At 35.7% G+C, this 17,719-nt stretch overlaps 1 pseudogene; it reads left to right on the forward strand.

The window, feature by feature from the left end:
* The first annotated feature begins 873 nt into the window (after nucleotides 1-873).
* LOC103273181 lies at nucleotides 874-1,751 on the forward strand (annotated as a pseudogene).
* Nucleotides 1,752-17,719: the final 15,968 nt, after the last annotated feature.

The following is a 17,719-nucleotide window of genomic DNA, read 5'->3' on the forward strand; positions in this document are numbered from 1 at the left end:
GCATCAGGGACTGGTAGGGGGATGTGCAGTCAAACCTCATTGCTAATGTTAATCTGTATTTTCAGCTGCTCCCCGGCACTAACCTCACTGCCTCAGCTCCACCACAGATCATCAGACATTAGATTCTCGTAAGGAGCATAATTCAGATCCCTCATATGTACAGTTCACAATAGTATTCATGCTCCTATGAAAATCTGATGCCATCTGATCCGACAGAAGGCAGAGTTCGTGCTGTAATAGGAGTGATGGGAGCAGCTATAAATACAGATGAAGCTTTCCTTGCTTGCTGGCCACTCACCTCCTGCTGTGCAGTCCTGTTCCTATCAGACCATGGACTGCTGGTCTGTGCTCCAGTAGTTGGGAACCCCTGCCGTAAACCTCAATAGTTAGAACATGTGGAACTGACCCATGAAAGAGAGAAACACTTCACAAAATATGTTAAAAGAATAAAAATGTCCAAAACAAACCCAGATACCTCTAAAAATTTCCTTTATGATAAATGTTGTATATTAAAGGGAGAATGAAAACATATTCACTAAATTATAAAAAAAATTGAATGACCATCTGAAAAATAAAATTTAAGCTCTTCATGTTACATCAGAATGAATTTCATATTGATCTAAATGTCATAAAAGGAAATATTTATGCTTAAAAATAAAAACATGATATTATTAAATAACAATGTAAACCATAGACTTATTTCTCTATATGTTTTATATGGGAAGATCTTTGTTCTTATGTTTCTTTATTGAGGAAACTAAAGAAAATACTGATACATGTAATTACATAACTAATGACATTAAAATCTACATAATCATAAGACCACATAATCCTAATACCACAAGCAAAGTAAAAAAAAAAAAAACACGTGAAATGACGAAAGGTATTTACAGCACATTTGATAGTGGGAGAATATCTCTGATATATAAAGTGAATCTAAAAATATATATGAAAATGACAGGCTGGGCTTGGTGGCTCAGTCTGTAATCCCAGGACTTTGGGAGGCCAGGGCCAGTGGACTGTCTGAGCTCGCAGGTTCGAGACCAGCCCGGGCAAGCTGGCGAGACCTCATCTCTACAATAAATCAAAAATTAGCCAGACATGGTAGCGGGCTCCTGTAGTTCTGGCTACTTCGCAGAGCCAGGCTGAGGCAGAAGGATCGCAGAGCCCAGCAGGTCAATGCTGGGGTAGCCCTAAGTGTGCCACTGCACTCCAGCCTGGGCAACAGTGAGACTGCAACTAAAAAAAAAGAAAAGAAAAAAGACGTGCCCAGCTAACCGCACCTCTTTTGGCTCTCCTTTCTTGGCCAGAGACATTGATAGGACTCACTGGTGGGGCATGATGGTGGTGGGCACAGGCACCTCACTGGTGCTCTCCTCCCTCTTGTCCCTGCTGCTCTTTGCTGGGATCCAGATGTACAGCTGCCAGATGGCCTCCGTTGAGTGGCTCACCAACCAGGGGTGCCTACTTGGTTCCGGCCTCTTTGTTTTCTCTCTCACTGACTTTAATAATCTGGAGAATCTTGTCTTTGGCAAAGGATTCCAAACAAAGATTCTTTCCGGAGACTCTCCTCAGCCTCCTGTTGACCCTCTTTGCATCTGGCCTCATCCACCGCGTCTGTGTCACCAGGTGCATCATCTTCTCCATGGTTGGTCTGTACTAATCAACAAGATCTCCTCCACCTGTACCAAGCAACAGCTCCAGTTCTCACACCAGTCAAGGTCAACGGCAAAGGCAAGAAGAGAAACTAGCTCTGAATATTCAGTAAAACTGATTCTTTGACAAAAAAAGAAAGAAAGAAAGAGAAAAGAAAACGAAATTCAAAAGAACAGATAGTTCACAGAAAAAAATATATAAATGAAATTTTTATGAAAGAGCGCTCAACTTTACTGAGAGAAAAATGTAAATTAACACTTCAGTACAGTTTATCCTATGAGATTGACCATTCAGACTAGAAAAAAACCAACATTCTTCATATTTTAGATGAGAGTTCAAACCCATGCAACATGTTTGGAGAGCAGTTTTGCATGGCATTTTCTAGGGTTCACCCATCAATATCACTTCTGCACAGTTACGCTACAAATACTGTTCCACATTCAAAAAATGACCAGTGTACAAAACTGTACATTATTTTATATTTAGCAAATGTGTATTAGTTTGTAATTCAAAATTTGAAGACAATCAACAGGCCCATCAATGTTTTATGTTATATGTACATTACCTGTCTGTGTATGTATCCAATTAAATATCATGAAGATTGAAAGATGAATGAAGAATTCTTTTATGCACCAGTATAAAGAGACCTTAAGGGTGTATTTCAGATTTTTAAGAAAGTAAGATAGAGAGCAAAATTCACAGTGTGCTTTGCTTGCAGAATATAAGTAAATGTGTTATTTTCTTATATTGTCAAAAGCAACCTTTAGAACAGTACACCAATGGTAGTGGATGGTTACTTGATACATATGTGTTTGTGTTTGTGTGTGTCTGTGTGTGAGAGTATGGACTGAGTCAGGGGTGGGAGAAAAATGTATGGTTGCATGATCAGGAATAAGACCATTTTATGTCTTTCTCGTATGTCTATTTTTAAGCTACGTAGACCTACCTAGTCAATTATTTTAAATGGCAAAAAAAACTATTAGCATACACAATAAATATGTTTGTTATTCTTCTATTCTGCCATGCCAATAAGTTTAATTATTGGTTTTATCTTTAATAGTAGTGTCATAACATTAATTTTTAAATGGCAAAAAAAACTATTAGCATACACAATAAATATGTTTGTTATTCTTCTATTCTGCCATGCCAAGAAGTTTAATTATTGGTTTTATCTTTAATAGTAGTGTCATAACATTAAAGCTTCTTGCACTAACAATTGTAAGCAAATGCCAAGGGTCATGAATTTTACTGTAAGGAACTTGGTAATCTAAATAAATGATCTGCATGTGCTAACTGTTCTTTCTAATAAATATAAAAATCCTTAGCTACATAAATATTTAACTTTCATGATAGAAAGATAAACATTGAATCTTACTATATTAATATTCTCTCCTCAGTATTAGCTTCACCCACCCTCAACCAGGATATCACAGCAGGAAGCACGTTTTACTTCATTTAGTGTTTTTAGTGCCTTTCATGGTGAATGACATTATTAAACATTTAATACATAATAAAACTTTGCTTTATTCAAACTTTCTAAAGTGTTTGATTTGTGAAAGTGGTTTTCATTAGACATATCAACATCATATTGAGAGAAAATGGAAATAGAAAAAAAATTGTACAAGATTTGTTTTTTACTCCCTGGTCCATTGAAAAAAATCTTAAATATGCTTTTGATGTCTTAAAATACCCTCATTGCAGCTTCATTAGTTAACATAATAAGCCCAACATTAGGTTAGGTGCCCCATGTTAGCTTAGACACACAGCTAATTGTGATTGTCCACATGTGAAATTCAATTTTTTTTTTTTTTTGAGTAGGGGTCTCACTCTGTCGCCCAGACTGGAGTGCAGTGGCCGCTCCCGGCCACTGCAGCCTCGACCTGCTGGGCTCTGGTGATCCTTCTGCCTCAGCCTTCCAAGTAGCCGGAATTACAGGCATGTGCTACCATGCCCGGCTAATTTTTTGATTTATTGTAGAGATGAGTTCTTGCTGCCCAGGTGGGTCTTGAACCCGTGGGCTCAGGCAATCCACTCACCTCAGCCTCCCAAAGGCGCGGGATTACAGGCTGAGCCACCGAGCCCGGCTGAAATTCAATTTTTAATCAACACATTCCCCTTGCTTCCAAAGTAGTCTAAAATCAAATATCAATGGTTTTAACATCGTTTTGCTTGGGATTATCCATCCTATGCACAACTATAATTATAATAATGAATAATGATGATAAAACTGAGTTGTAAATTTGATGTTCAAACATAGCAGTGCAAATCCATATATATAAAATCTTGTTTGCACATTTACTACAAAGCACTGCTCTTTGCTTTAAGATATATGTATTAAAGCAGTAGTGTCATCATGCACATGGATTCTTAACAATTCAGAGCATAAACAGCAGCTAACATTTAGAGCAATCTCAATATACTTCATATTCTTTAGCATAGCCCATTTTATGTAAAATTCAGTTGAGGGGAATAGAGGTGAAATGTTTTGTCATTCAATAGCTAAGTTTATTGACTTTGAAACAAGTGTCCCTGGATGGGAATCATTATTATATCACCTTATTATTAATGTACTGAGTCTCAAATGCCTGTCAGAATAATTTTATTAGTAGATGAGTAAAGTGGAAAACAGGAAAACATTTGATGATATTTTCCTAAAGTAAATGTAGTTCATTCTGTTCAGTGATCTATGATAATGTCTTTCCTATTAACAGCTTTCTTAAGTTCCTATTAACATCCAATAAATAACACATACTTTATGTGTATAATTTAATAAGCTATAACATATGCTTATACTCATGAAGCCATCACTACAAGCAAGAATAAATATTTTCCTCACCTGAAAAATAAAATGTTTCCTCATACCCTTTCATAATCTTTCATTGAAAATTTTCATGACCCAAAACTGCTATTTTTGACTGGGTATGGTAGTTCATGCCTATAAGTCAAGCATTTTGGGACCCAAGGCAGGAGGATTGTTTGAGGCCAGGAGTCCAAGACCAGTGTGGGCAACACAGCAAGACCACATCTCTATTTAAAAAACAAACAAACAAAAAACTGCTGGACTACAGTAATAGACTGTGGTAATTTGAAGACATTTTCTGGCAAACTAGAAAATACATCACTTTGTTTAATAAATATTTGTTGAGATCTTACTAAACAGGCACTAGTCCCTTCTTGGGGAACACCGAGGAGGAAATAAAATAACTACCCACATTATCTGATGCTCTTATAAGGAGAAGAGCCAACCATTACACACGAGGTGATATTAAATGCGATGCAAGAAAATAAAGGGATGCAGACCAACCATAAAAGAGGGAAGGCTTATTGATATATAGGGGTGGTGGCCCCTTTGATAGAGTGATAGCGAATGAGAACATGACGGTAATTTGATCCCACTTCCACTGATTTGTTCCCGCTTTATTAACTTATCCCACAGAAACCAATGACAATCTCTCAAAGTTTCCTTGTGCCTCATTAAAATATGCCTAGTAGTTGTAATCTCTGCATAAGTTTGTGACGAGTATTAAATAAGATAGCGACAGTAGTATCTAGGACGTGGTATTTAATATAAAAATCGGCTTCATTATCATGGTCAGAGTCCCAGAACAGGGTAAACAGAAAGGCAATATTCTAAGGCAGCTCTCAATTCCTGACACTGCCTCTGAGTATTAAAATCTTTAATCAAAACTAAGTATTTCAATTGAGCTAAGAGAAGTATAAATAAAAACTTGTTGACTTCTGCATTCTGAAGCATTGAAATAAGTCTTAACATGTTTGTTACTCTGCCCATTTTTTCATTGTGTAAAGTTTGCTACTGGCAGCTTAACCTGCTAATAACATTATCATTTACTCACTATGAGATGATAGGGACTTAATTATCAAGGCATAACAAATATGTTGATTTTCTGAAACTACTCTCATACTGCGTGTTTCTTTCTGTAATTAATATACTACATTCAACAAAGACCAGCATGTTATCTAAAATGAGAGCAATTTATAGGAAACCTCAAATTGATGGACCTTTTGACATCTCCTAAAAAAATGTCTATGAACCTCATGAAACTGATGTCAGAATATCATTTCAATCAACCATTTTAAGAAAATTACCATATAATGCAACATATTTAATTTTCAAAAGAAGATATTTAACTAATTCATACTTTTTCATTCTTCTCTTTCTTATTAACTCCCACTTTTTTCTTTCCTTATCCTGAGTATTTAATGAGAACTTGGTGAGTGAAGCTATCTTGTGCTATTTCTTGATGCTATAACAATGGTTTACCTTGGGTTGCTACTTCAGTTTCGGCTGAGTTATCCATTAAGTACAATACGTAATTGAGTTTGCTTCAGTAGTTCAAAGCTTTTCATTCTTTGGAAACAATTGTACATTCATTTCCATGTTGTAAGTACTAGGTATTTTATTTTCTCAAGAAGTCAACAGCTTTATTGAATTGGGCCATTTTAACGATGCAAAGTGTTTCTGGAGAGGCCTATATAAACAGGTTCAAGTATTGCTAACAGAAAACCAATTAGAAATTTTTTCAAAGTATTTTGTTGCTTGGAGAATGAGGTGTTCTGGTTAATTTAATTTTCTGGTTGAGGTTTAACATAATTTAATCTTTTTTTTTAATGACAGAGAAACCTGAACAGCTTTATTCAGTCCTTCTAAAAATTGGCTGCTCTCAGACAGACGAGAAAGCATATACACTTCCAATGAATATATATGCGTGTGGAGGATGGAGGGCACATAGATATATGGAGGCTTACAATACTGTTTTTAACCTTGATCAAGCCTTTTATACTGTTGGAAATGCACAAGCGAATACCATGCAAATGTAACAATTGCCTTCTATTAAGGTTGGAGTGCAGGGAAATAGAAAGGAAACTAACTCAGAACCAACAACACAATTATCTAAGAATATTTAGGGCAGAAAGGGTCTCTGCTAAATAGGGGGATGACATTTACCAACATGATATGAATACAAAGGGGAATAGATAGTTTATGTATTTTCTACGTATATACACACAAAAGTACATACACATAAAAAAATTGTCAAGTGCTTGTAGCTTGAAGACAATTGAGATAATTTGACCAGATTCTCTCATTTCATAAGTAGGGCAAAATCCTGAGAACTTTAGTAGCATGTGTAAAAAGCCACAGCTAGAGAATGGAACAATAGCTGAAATTTTTCAACGGGAGAAAAAAAAAACATTTAACAATAGAAAACTCAGGGTTGGTTTCATATAGTATTCAGGAATAGGAAGGAGATGTTCTGTGGCCTGTTTTCATTTCTCTGATGATTGCAACAGGGGAGATGCTGTGCAGGATAATTAAAATCTAGAACAAGCTCTATCGTGGGGTTTGGACTCTGCTGGGATGATTATTCTATCCACAAAGACAGGATTACAACTATCTTAACACTGGATAGTTTAGAAGCTGTATTGATTGTCAGAAATGAGTTATCTCAAGCCTATTCCCAGGAGCTGAATAAATGCTTTTAAAATGTATACTCCTGTCTCCTTTCCCAAGGGCATGGGCATAAAAACCTGCTCTTGCAAATTGCTTCTGAAAGCAGTCTGCAGGTAGTTTTGGAAAAAATGTTTGTTATCTAATTAAATAGAATGGGCACTAGTTAAACAACAACTATTTAGCAATAAATCCCAGTATTTTGTGGAATGAATTTAGAATGTATTGTAAACTCACTAGAACATATCATTTATTCACCTGTATTGTTGGATGACAGCTAGCTTTCCACATGGAGCTTGAGGGATCTATTCTCTTTCTGTGTCTCAACTATTCACTAGTACCTCTGCAGTATCCTATGTATCTGGGCATATGAATAGGGAATGGAAATACAGAGAAGGGACATGATATGGAGATATGGAGAAGGGACACTTGTGTGCACTTCAGCCTAGAAGTGATACAAATAACAACTAAAAGGTTGGGGAGAGGCAGTGAAAGAAAGGTGAAGTAGTGATAGGGTAGAAAGGGCTATGCAGTTCTTGACTGTGCAGCTATTTTCTAGTAAAAATTCTACAATAAAATGGGAACACAGGTTTAGGGGAGCAACTATCTGACACAACACATGTGAGAAATATTTCCTCTTTGTGGGCTAGAACTTTTCTTTTCACCCTGTGACAGGTGGAACTGTGGCAACTATCTTGAAGACATTAAAAAAAAATGCATAGTCCAAGACAATCTGCTTAATGTTCAAAATGTCAGTTAGAAATATCCTTGGATTCTTAAAACATACTCTAACCTCAGACTTTTTTTTTTCTGGTAATACTGAATGTCTTCATAACTCAGTTGTGTATATTTTTATCTGTAACAAAAAACACCCTGTTAAAGCTGCAAGAGAGATTTTTATTAAAGTTTAGAAGTGATAACACATGCAGTGATAATACTAAAAACTTTCAAAAATTGACTGAGAGATGGCAACAGCCAATCAGAATTAATGCTAGCCATCAGCATCAATGCTGAATATATAAGAAAATTACTTTTCAAAATGTAAAATTCTCCTCTTAGTAATTATTTGTTACTATGCAGGGAGTATGTGGCATTTCATCAAATGACCAGTTATGTTTCTAAATTGTTTCTCTCTACATTCATAGTTCTAAATGGCTGCACCTTGGTTTCATATATGAGCCCTTTGCCTATTTTATGATCTCCCAACTTTATATCTGCTGCCAGTTTGGAATTTTTTTTCTTGTGTTGCTTCATCTGCTTCTATGATAGCCTCTATTTTGTGTGACTGGGACTTTAAGAGATGGCTCTTTGTAGAATTGTGTGAGTGATCTTGGGATCATTATCTAAAGGGGTAAACTTATAAATGTGAAAATATGAGCCTTCTATTTAGAAGGTGTGTTTGCTTTCATTCAGGACCTTGGTTCTTTTGTATGTAAGTAATATTTGTCTTTTGTATAGGTAAAGTGTAATGACAACCATAAGACTCTTAAAAATGTGTTCTTCCATAGTATAAATATAGTCTATAAAATTGCTTCTACATACAGCTTATATTTTCTCAGTACATTGGTTTCTTACAAGTCATGCTAAAATAAAGATCAGACTAGCTCACACATAATTATCTTAAAGGTCTGAGTAAGTGAAATCCCAGCTAATGATATTTACTATAATTAGGGAAGCAAATTAGAAGAATATTAAAGCCTTCAATTTTAGAAGTCATAGATAGATTTCTAGGTAATTACAAAACAACATTGTTACTAATGAGATTTTTCTCACAAAAAACTAAGACAAATAAGCAATATTTTTCCTGTAAGAAAAAATTTGCCAACTTTTAGTAAATAAATAGCTTTTTGACTATGGTTATTTTGTCTTAGTAAAATAGATTGAGGTTTTAGAAACTTAAGACAAATTTTCATACCAAAGCTATATTCCCTTTGTATACAACAAAAGTGAAAGATTTTAAATTATTCTAAAAATACAGATAGTTTGGATGATATCTATAGTTATGAAACAAAATGAAATATACTTCCTTACATTATTCAAATAATCAATTACCAAGTACAAATCTTGCTTGCTCTGGGTTTAGCATTGTAAAAGGCAAATGGAGAAGAAAGTGAAGCATAAATTCTTCACCTTGTTCATAAATGTTTAAAATTTGTTTTATAAAACAAGGCACACCAATTAAACACCAAGTTATAATTAAGAGAACACTGATATAGTCAAAAATTCAAGAATAAGGTAGCATAACAATATTTTTAATAATAAACAACTGATGTTCGGGAAATTTATCTGGGGAACACAGTACACAATATGATATTTTTAGTGACTTAGAGATTTCTGATTACTACTCAGTAAGCATTATTTGTAGAAATCACAGAATCTACAGGAGTGTATAAGGAGAAGCAAATAAGATTATCACAGTCTATCTCAGTAGAGCCTCGTTAGTGTCGGGCACTGTAAATGGTAGAAGATGATGAAGCAAAAGCCTTCCTAGTCTAGTGGAGAAGACATAGTAAACAGATGTAGCAATACATTCACATTGGGGCTTTGGAGTTCATGATACTTTGAGGATAAAAGAACAGGATATAAAACCCATTTAACTAGGTTAAGAAAGTCATCTGAGAAGAGGTCTCAACTGAACAGAGTTTTAATGAGTCCAAGTACTCATTAACTCAGTAAAGAAAGACTTGGAGTGTGGCAATTGCTCCATACAGATGGAACAGAATGTGCAAAGCTTTGGAGAAATCATCATTTGTTGCAAATAGTGCCTTACTGAAAATGTGTGTGTGTGTGTGTGTGTGTGTGTGTGTGTGTGTTGTGAGAGAGAGAGAGAGAGAATGAAAGAGAGAGAGAGAGAGAGATTGAATGCCCTATATGCTAGAGGGACAACAGTAAGATTCTGATCGATCATCACTATGACATCCAAGAATACACTCTTCTGCCCTTTTTCAGCTACTTTTCTCATGGTTACTCCTAGGAAAATATGTGTGGTAAAACATTAGTGGTAACTAACTTCTGTCACGGATAGGCTTTAAATCTCAATCCCAATATGGGTCCCCTCTCATTTAGATTGACCATCTGTGGAGAAATTGCTTTGCCTGATTGAGAGATGACTTGTGTAGAATGAAAGGCAGCAGCGTATTGTCTGCTTTTCTCCTATGTCACTGTGGCAAATTTAATTTCCTGGGACGTCAGCTCTCAGACAGAAATTGGAAAGAGTACTGGGGCTGGAATGGCCTTGCAGAGTTGTCCCTATTGGTGTGGGGGAGCTGGGTCTGTATACCCATATCAACTAGTCATTGAAGTCCTGACTTCAGGATCAGGGTATGACCTTGGGCAAGATGGCTCTCTTTAACTCAGATAATTATCAGACAGGACACAGACGCAAGCTGTCAGTCATCAGGATTTCCAGCAGCCGGGACAATAAATATTTCAATTCCAAAACGAACTTCTGAGTATTGCATCATGACATTTAATATACACCATGAGGCCCATACAAACTACAAGTAAATCAGGTCTAGACTTTGCTAGTCTGTGGGAAGAAGATCACAATTTCCAGCAACAGTTTTACCTAAATACTTAAAGCAACTGGTGTCAGTTACCCACATGAAGCCTTCTATAAACTCCCCCCAGGTTTAACCCATGAACAAAATAATGAAGCTTTCCAGAGAAGAATAACTTCAGTCAGAGAACTGCCTTTATCAAGTGTTCTTAGAATAGTATAAATATTTAAGCCAAAACTTTAAGAACCAACAATAACGGTTTCATTAACTCCATTGGTGATGACGTCATCTGTGGAAAACTAATCACAGAAAATCTGTGGAAATAATTTTTCTTTTTACAGAATTTTTAATATAAATTTTATATCCAATATAAAATTATCTAATGTATCTTGACTGAATATTTCCATTCATATTCCTACACATGTATATACACACATACACATTCTTTTGAGGTAAAAATAATGATAAAAAAGTCTCAAGATAAAGAATTTTCATCTCAAGATAAATGTTGGTGATGGGCCATTGTTCACCTTACTAATATAGGTAATGATTATTATGTTTTTCTACCAGACAACCAACGAGGCCACTAATGTTGATTGGATTCTTCTTGTCAGAGAAAAATCCAGAGTATTTATCAGCGTGAACCTTAATATAGTAAGAGAGAGAAAAAGCCCTGCTGTGGAAGAAAGATACTAAAACTCATGGTTCTAACATTGCATAGTAAGAAATTCCTTATTTGTGACTACTTTCTTTAGAACTGTTGTTGTTTACTTTCTTGCCTACATGCACATTAGCAAGCCCATATATGTTTATTTGAAATCTGTTTTGTGAGCGTCTGCTTCTACTAATCCAATCTACTTAGCTATGGGTTTTATGGTCACATAAATTTGGCAGCCTTAGGTATTTAAGCTAAATGAAGAGATGTAGATGCCCTCCCAGGGATGCAGGTAGACCTTATGTGTGGCCAGAACTGGTGTCAGAGTCTTAAACCATATATGCTTATGTTCTAATATAAAGTTAGACAATCAAACAGCAACACAATTTCCAGCAACAGTTTCACCTAAATACTTAAGGGACTTTTGTCGGTTGCTCACATGAAACCTTCTACACACTTGCCCCCAGGCATAGCCTATGAACAAAATAATAAAGCCTCCCTGAGAAGGATAACGTCAGTCCAGAGAACTGCCTTATTGGCCTTCTTAGAATAGTAGAAATAAAAGTAAAGAAAGGAAGAATAGTAGATATGTTTAAGTCAAAACTCTAGGAACCAAAGTAACTGTGTTTCATTAACTGCACTGGTGTTGAAATCATATGTGGAAAACCAAACACATGTGGTCCTTACCTTCCAGAACCTGATAGTCTAGTGAAGAGATGAGCAAATAAACAATTAATTACTACATAGTATTACAAGAGCAAATAGATCAACACATGAACAGTGAAAATATGTTTGTTTCAGTCATACATCTTGTGCATAATATCAGTGTAAGTCCTCTTTAAAAATTTTTATTGTAAAGGTGTGGGGTACAATTCAGGGTTAGGTATACAACGACTCATTGTACAGGTAAAGTTTGGGTGTCACTTTGGTCCCCTCTTCACCTGGTTTAGATCAAGTACACTTATTGATGAAGTGTGCCTCTCTCCCCTCCCCTGGCAGTTTTGCCAATCCCTTTCTTGTAGTATTATGATAATTGTTGAGGGTGAGAACATGTGGTACTCAGATCTCTGTTTCTGTGATAGATTACTCAGTATTGTTGACTCTAAATCCATCCAAGTTGCTGCAAAGCTCAAAATTTTGTCCTTTTTTATGGATGTGTAATATTCCATCGTGTATATGTACTACCTTATTTTTTTTTTTACAGAAGAACTCAAATCACTCTATGAAAAAGATACTTGCACATGCATGTTTATTGCAGCATTATTCACAATAGCAATTTAAGTCTTTTAGAGCACTGCCAACCAAGTGTGGGGCTACACAAGACAATATAATTGCAAACTACTGGAACAGCATAGTCATTTAGAACAAGAATGAACTTTGAATTGAATAACTTACTATGCTGTTTTATGAATCTGTCACTTAGAATCTTTGTAAACTTGAACAAGTTGCTTATATTGCTTAAATTATGTTCCTTCATCTATAAAAATAAATTAAAATACAATGAAGACTTGCATTGCAGATGATGCTGTATTTAAAAAGTATAGTGACTGAAGAAATTGGAAGATCTCAAAACATGGGATTTTCACCTTTGAAACATTGTCTTATTATTACTTTTTTTGGCCTCAGAAAACTTAGTCTTTTTTTTTTTATTTAATCAGTAATAGGTAGTGAGTCGTTGCTGTGTGCCACATGTTGTAAGAGATGCTTCTGATGCAATGGCTAACTTAACACATGTAGTTCTTACCCTCCAGAACCTTATAATCTAGTGAAGAAATGTGCAAATAAATTATTACATTCTACTATAACAGCAAATAGATCAACAAAAGAATGTTGAAAATATTTTTGTTACATTGTTACAGGAACTCAACATTACTGATCTCTACTTGACTTACTAAAAAATTCAAATTTAAAATTTATAAATTAATTGCAGTATCAGAGAAAGGAAGGGAGCTTAAAATTTACTCTTTTTACAAAAAACTTTGGAAATGCTAAAGATACAGCAATACAAAATTATTTGAATATATGTTTGTGTACTAAGTATTTATTTGAAGTCATGTGATAACTGAGAGTCATTAACTTAGTATTTCTCATGTCAATAAGAAAACTAGGATAGGATATAAGGCTATATGCACAATATTCAAGGTCTGACAATGAAATTCACAAACTTCTAGAAAAAGTACTGCTAAGTATCACTATAGTCACCTTCAAAGTACTCCCCTTGGGAAATTTTGCACTGATGCCAGCACCTGGTTCACCTGTCAGCACAATTCTGGAACTCTTTCTCTGGAATGGCCATCAGAGCTGTCGTCATATTACCTTCAATGTCCTGAATGTCATTCCTTCAATATTTTCTTTATCTTAGGGTAATGAAAAAAAGTCATTGGGGGCCAGATCAGGTGAGTAGGAAGGATTTTTAAATACAGGTTTTTTTTTTTTTCTGTCTAAAAACTCCCTCACAAACAGTCCTTCGGGACCATTTTTGTACATACTTTTCTCATGCCAAGATTCTCAGTTTAGATTTTACTAACTGTTTCTCTATTGATATTTATTTGGTTTGCTACCAAACTCAGCCAGCCAATAATTTTGACGCACAATTCTATGAATTTTTGCAATGTTTTATCAGTTCTGCTCATGACTGGCTGTCCTGACCTCTCTTCATCAGTGATACTTTCTCTGCTCTCACAAAAACGCTTAATCTATTTGTACACTGTTGTTTTCCTCATGGCATTGTCTCCATAAACTTGTACTAATATGTCCTTGATTTCACTTCCACTGTTGCCAAGTTTACAAGAAATTTAAAGTTTGTCTGTTACTCAGTTCAAGCTTTGATATTCTTGCAACGGCACACAAAAATATGCAGCAACGGCACACAAAAATATGCAGCAACCATAATGCCATTCAGCAAGACACTGCCACATGTGGACATGAACACAGCTGTGAGACACCAAGGTTATGAAACTTACTGAGTTGTTTGTACAGTGCTGCCAACATAAGCACATGGTGGCATGTTTGGGAACTTAATTGTTAGACCTAATATATCCGTTTAGTTTCCTTATATACAAGCCTTCGATGAAGCACATATGTATGAAAGAAAATAGGAAAAATATTAAGGGCAAGCAAGAAAAATGTTATAAATATTTCCTTTTAGATGATGAGATTATAAACTTTAAAAAATGTTACCTCTTCATTGTTGTCAAAGATCATTTATTATTTTAGAAATTAGGAAAGTGCATTTTAAAATAACACATTTTATAGTGTTAGCAGCACATGTAATGCAAGTATAGCAAAAATATATTTCACATCATCAATATAGTTTTCATTTTCAGGAATATTAATTTATCTTGAATCTGTGGACTCTTTAATAATTACACTTGCAGATTTTTAAATGGTTGTTCCATATTCCCCAAATTCTGAAAATTCCTAAGATACAATTCAGATGTTGACAGAGCTGCAGCACTTCAAGTGGCCTGAGGCAGCTAGTTACTTCTTCCTAGAGGAGTGTACAATCTTCCTTGTGGTGTCTTTTGCATTGCAATTTAAGGGGTGCTCTGGGAATTAATGAAAATTGCTGATGCATCAAATATTTTCTGAGTCACAGAAAAGAGAAAGGAATTAAATAAGAAATTCTACTGATAGATGACAGGAAAGGGCAGCCCTGAGGCAACACCAAATTGAATGGAATTTGCCAAAGGGTATATGAGGACATTTTTTTTCTGCTTAGGGGAATTACCTTAGTTTTCCACTTTCATTTAGATTATTCTTGGACACATTTTACCTGAAGGGTGTTTGGTTTTATAATATTTGTTTTTTCTTTGCAATCCCCATCATAATACAATTCCAAGTACAAAAAAGACAAAATATTTTGTTTTATTTTTTGCAACCTTTTGTAAAAGCTGTTAAGCTCTAATCTTGTTGTGGTTGTTGACCAATGATTGATCCATTTCTGCCTAGGCATATATTTCACAATTGTCCCTTAAAGAAAATAACCTGAATTATACCCACTTTCCTCCTGTTGTTTTATGATCACCTAGAATTCCCAAAACACTGGCACTGATTACTCACTAAAAGTCTATAAATATAAGCATCAGAAGTCCATGCCACAATTCTTGAGCTTAATAAGTAATTTATTTATTAGTAAATAAATTATTGGACTTAATAAAGTTACTTTGTGCGATATGGAAATAATTATATATATTACACACATATAATATACATATATACATGTATAAGTACATATTCTACTATGTAAGTTTATAAATATAAATGGTATGTACTGCATACCTACCTTGACAGATACTATATCCCATGCATATTATTGTTTCATTATAATGATGGTAAGACTTTTTTTAATGAAAATTCTTCATTATCATTTGCCATATGTTAGATAACGTTTTCTCTAGATATGGAACTTTTAATGGAAAGACTGAAATGCATCTTCAAATTCAAAAATCAATGATACCTTTAATAAATTGACTGTGTCAATAATATTGAGAAACTCAATCTTTAAAAAAGTATAACTTCTCCATTTCAAACCAGACAACCTAAAATGGAAGATCTAAATTAGATTATCTCCGAGTGACAAACACTTATCCAAATTATTCAACAATTAGGCTATTTTTTCCCAGAGGAAGAACCAACAGACATGATGAAATTTGCCTTAATAAATGAATACACATATATCCAACCTTTAAATTACTTTAGTTTCCTCATTTTATGAAGTAGGACCATTTACATCTTGCCAGAACACACACACACACACACACACACACACACACACACACACGCACACACGGTTGAATTAGGAAAAAGAGAAATGATTGAGTCAAAAAAATGAAAATCAAGGGGTCCAGGATTATCTTGTTTCAGAGCACAAAATCATCAGGGCTTAGGTTCTCATAAGCTCTGGCTTCCTCTTTGTTGGCTTCATTTTCTGGTGTCGTGTGGTTCCCTTTCAGTGCCATGTCAATACTGCAGTTGACATATTGCAATGTGTCTATTGCAGCCTTCTCTCATGTTTAATATTATCAGTAAAAATTGTTCCCCTTTTCAATTTTGTCCCACAAAGTTAGTCAGTCAGATACACTTAGAAACTAGTCCTTCAGATAGAATCAGAATGTCCAAGCCAACCACTGTGGCCAGGAAAATACAATATACTACCTGGCTTGACTGAAGCCATGCAGGAATGCAGTTCCATTTAGACTACATGAATTTAGAGTTGAGGAGAGTAGAATTCTCAAATGAAGATTAAGATTCTTGCTAGAAGTAACAATGTGTTGGAGATGTTCACCACAATGCTAACTATAATTCTCTAATACCTCTTCTTTCACAAATGACTGTATACCTAAAACAGAAATAAAACAGATAGTATTGGTTCCAATGAACCTTCATTTTACCTACTTAAGGATCTTATAGACTTTGTCAAACCATTAGGAGATCATCACTGTCAAGACATAGTGTCAATTAACAAACATTCTCAAAGGAAATATCAATCTTGTACTCATGACTATAGGAACACACAAAAGTAAACTAGCCAGGTCTTAATAATAATGCTAATTCTAATTTTAAAATGTCTATATATAGAAAGTATCACAAGTCCATGCTACAATTTTTGGACTTAATAAATAAATAAATAAGAATCCGAGGCTTCCTGCTCAGAAGAGAGAAATTCCTCACTCAAATCTCCTGATTTTGTTCACTGGAAGTTACCTTTTTGATGCTTTTCCTAATCAGCATTCTTTACTCTGGAATAAGACAAGTTTCACCCTTTTAAATCTGTACACAATTTCATGTACATTTAAATGTACAGAATGAGTTGGATGTCCATTTAAATTAAGAAATTATTTGCGGGAACTTCCGTCAATGGAGACAGGGCCTCTGGCTCTCTCCCCAGGGCCTGCGGATTCCAACGTCGGCAGCCTGCTCCTCACACAAACTTCTGCCATCGCCACTGCTGGGGCATCGCAGTGGTCTGGACAGCCACTGCAGCCGCAGACTCAGCAGCCGCCAGCATTGCCGCGGCTTCCATGGCAACCATAGCACATCACGTGACCCATGCCTGAGGCGATCCACGACTTCAGTCCGTGAAGCCACTACAGGCAAGACCCGCTGGGATCGCTGCCACCTCTGCTGCCAGTGTGACGCCCTGCTAGTCGTGGGTCTCCTCCCGTGTGCCCTGAGGCAGGCTCCTGTCCGGCTCCACCCCCTCTGGGGCTGCAAGATAGCACCACCTGCTGGCGATTCAAGGTGACAACACTGAAACGGGAAAAACCTTGAAAAACAGGCCAGATTTGCATGGTGAACTGAGTGGTGATCTGAACTGTCCTTCATAGCAGGCCAGGGGCAACTGATTCTAACTATGAACAAATTCACCAGCTTGAGAAGACAGCTAGAAATCAGAGCTGAAAGGACATTGGACTTAAACAAAAAGTCTCAAAGTGTGCT

This window comes from Carlito syrichta, unplaced genomic scaffold (assembly GCF_000164805.1).
Source record: "Carlito syrichta isolate Samal-C Ts95f unplaced genomic scaffold, Tarsius_syrichta-2.0.1 Scaffold313864, whole genome shotgun sequence".
NCBI classification, from domain to species: Eukaryota; Metazoa; Chordata; class Mammalia; order Primates; family Tarsiidae; genus Carlito; species Carlito syrichta.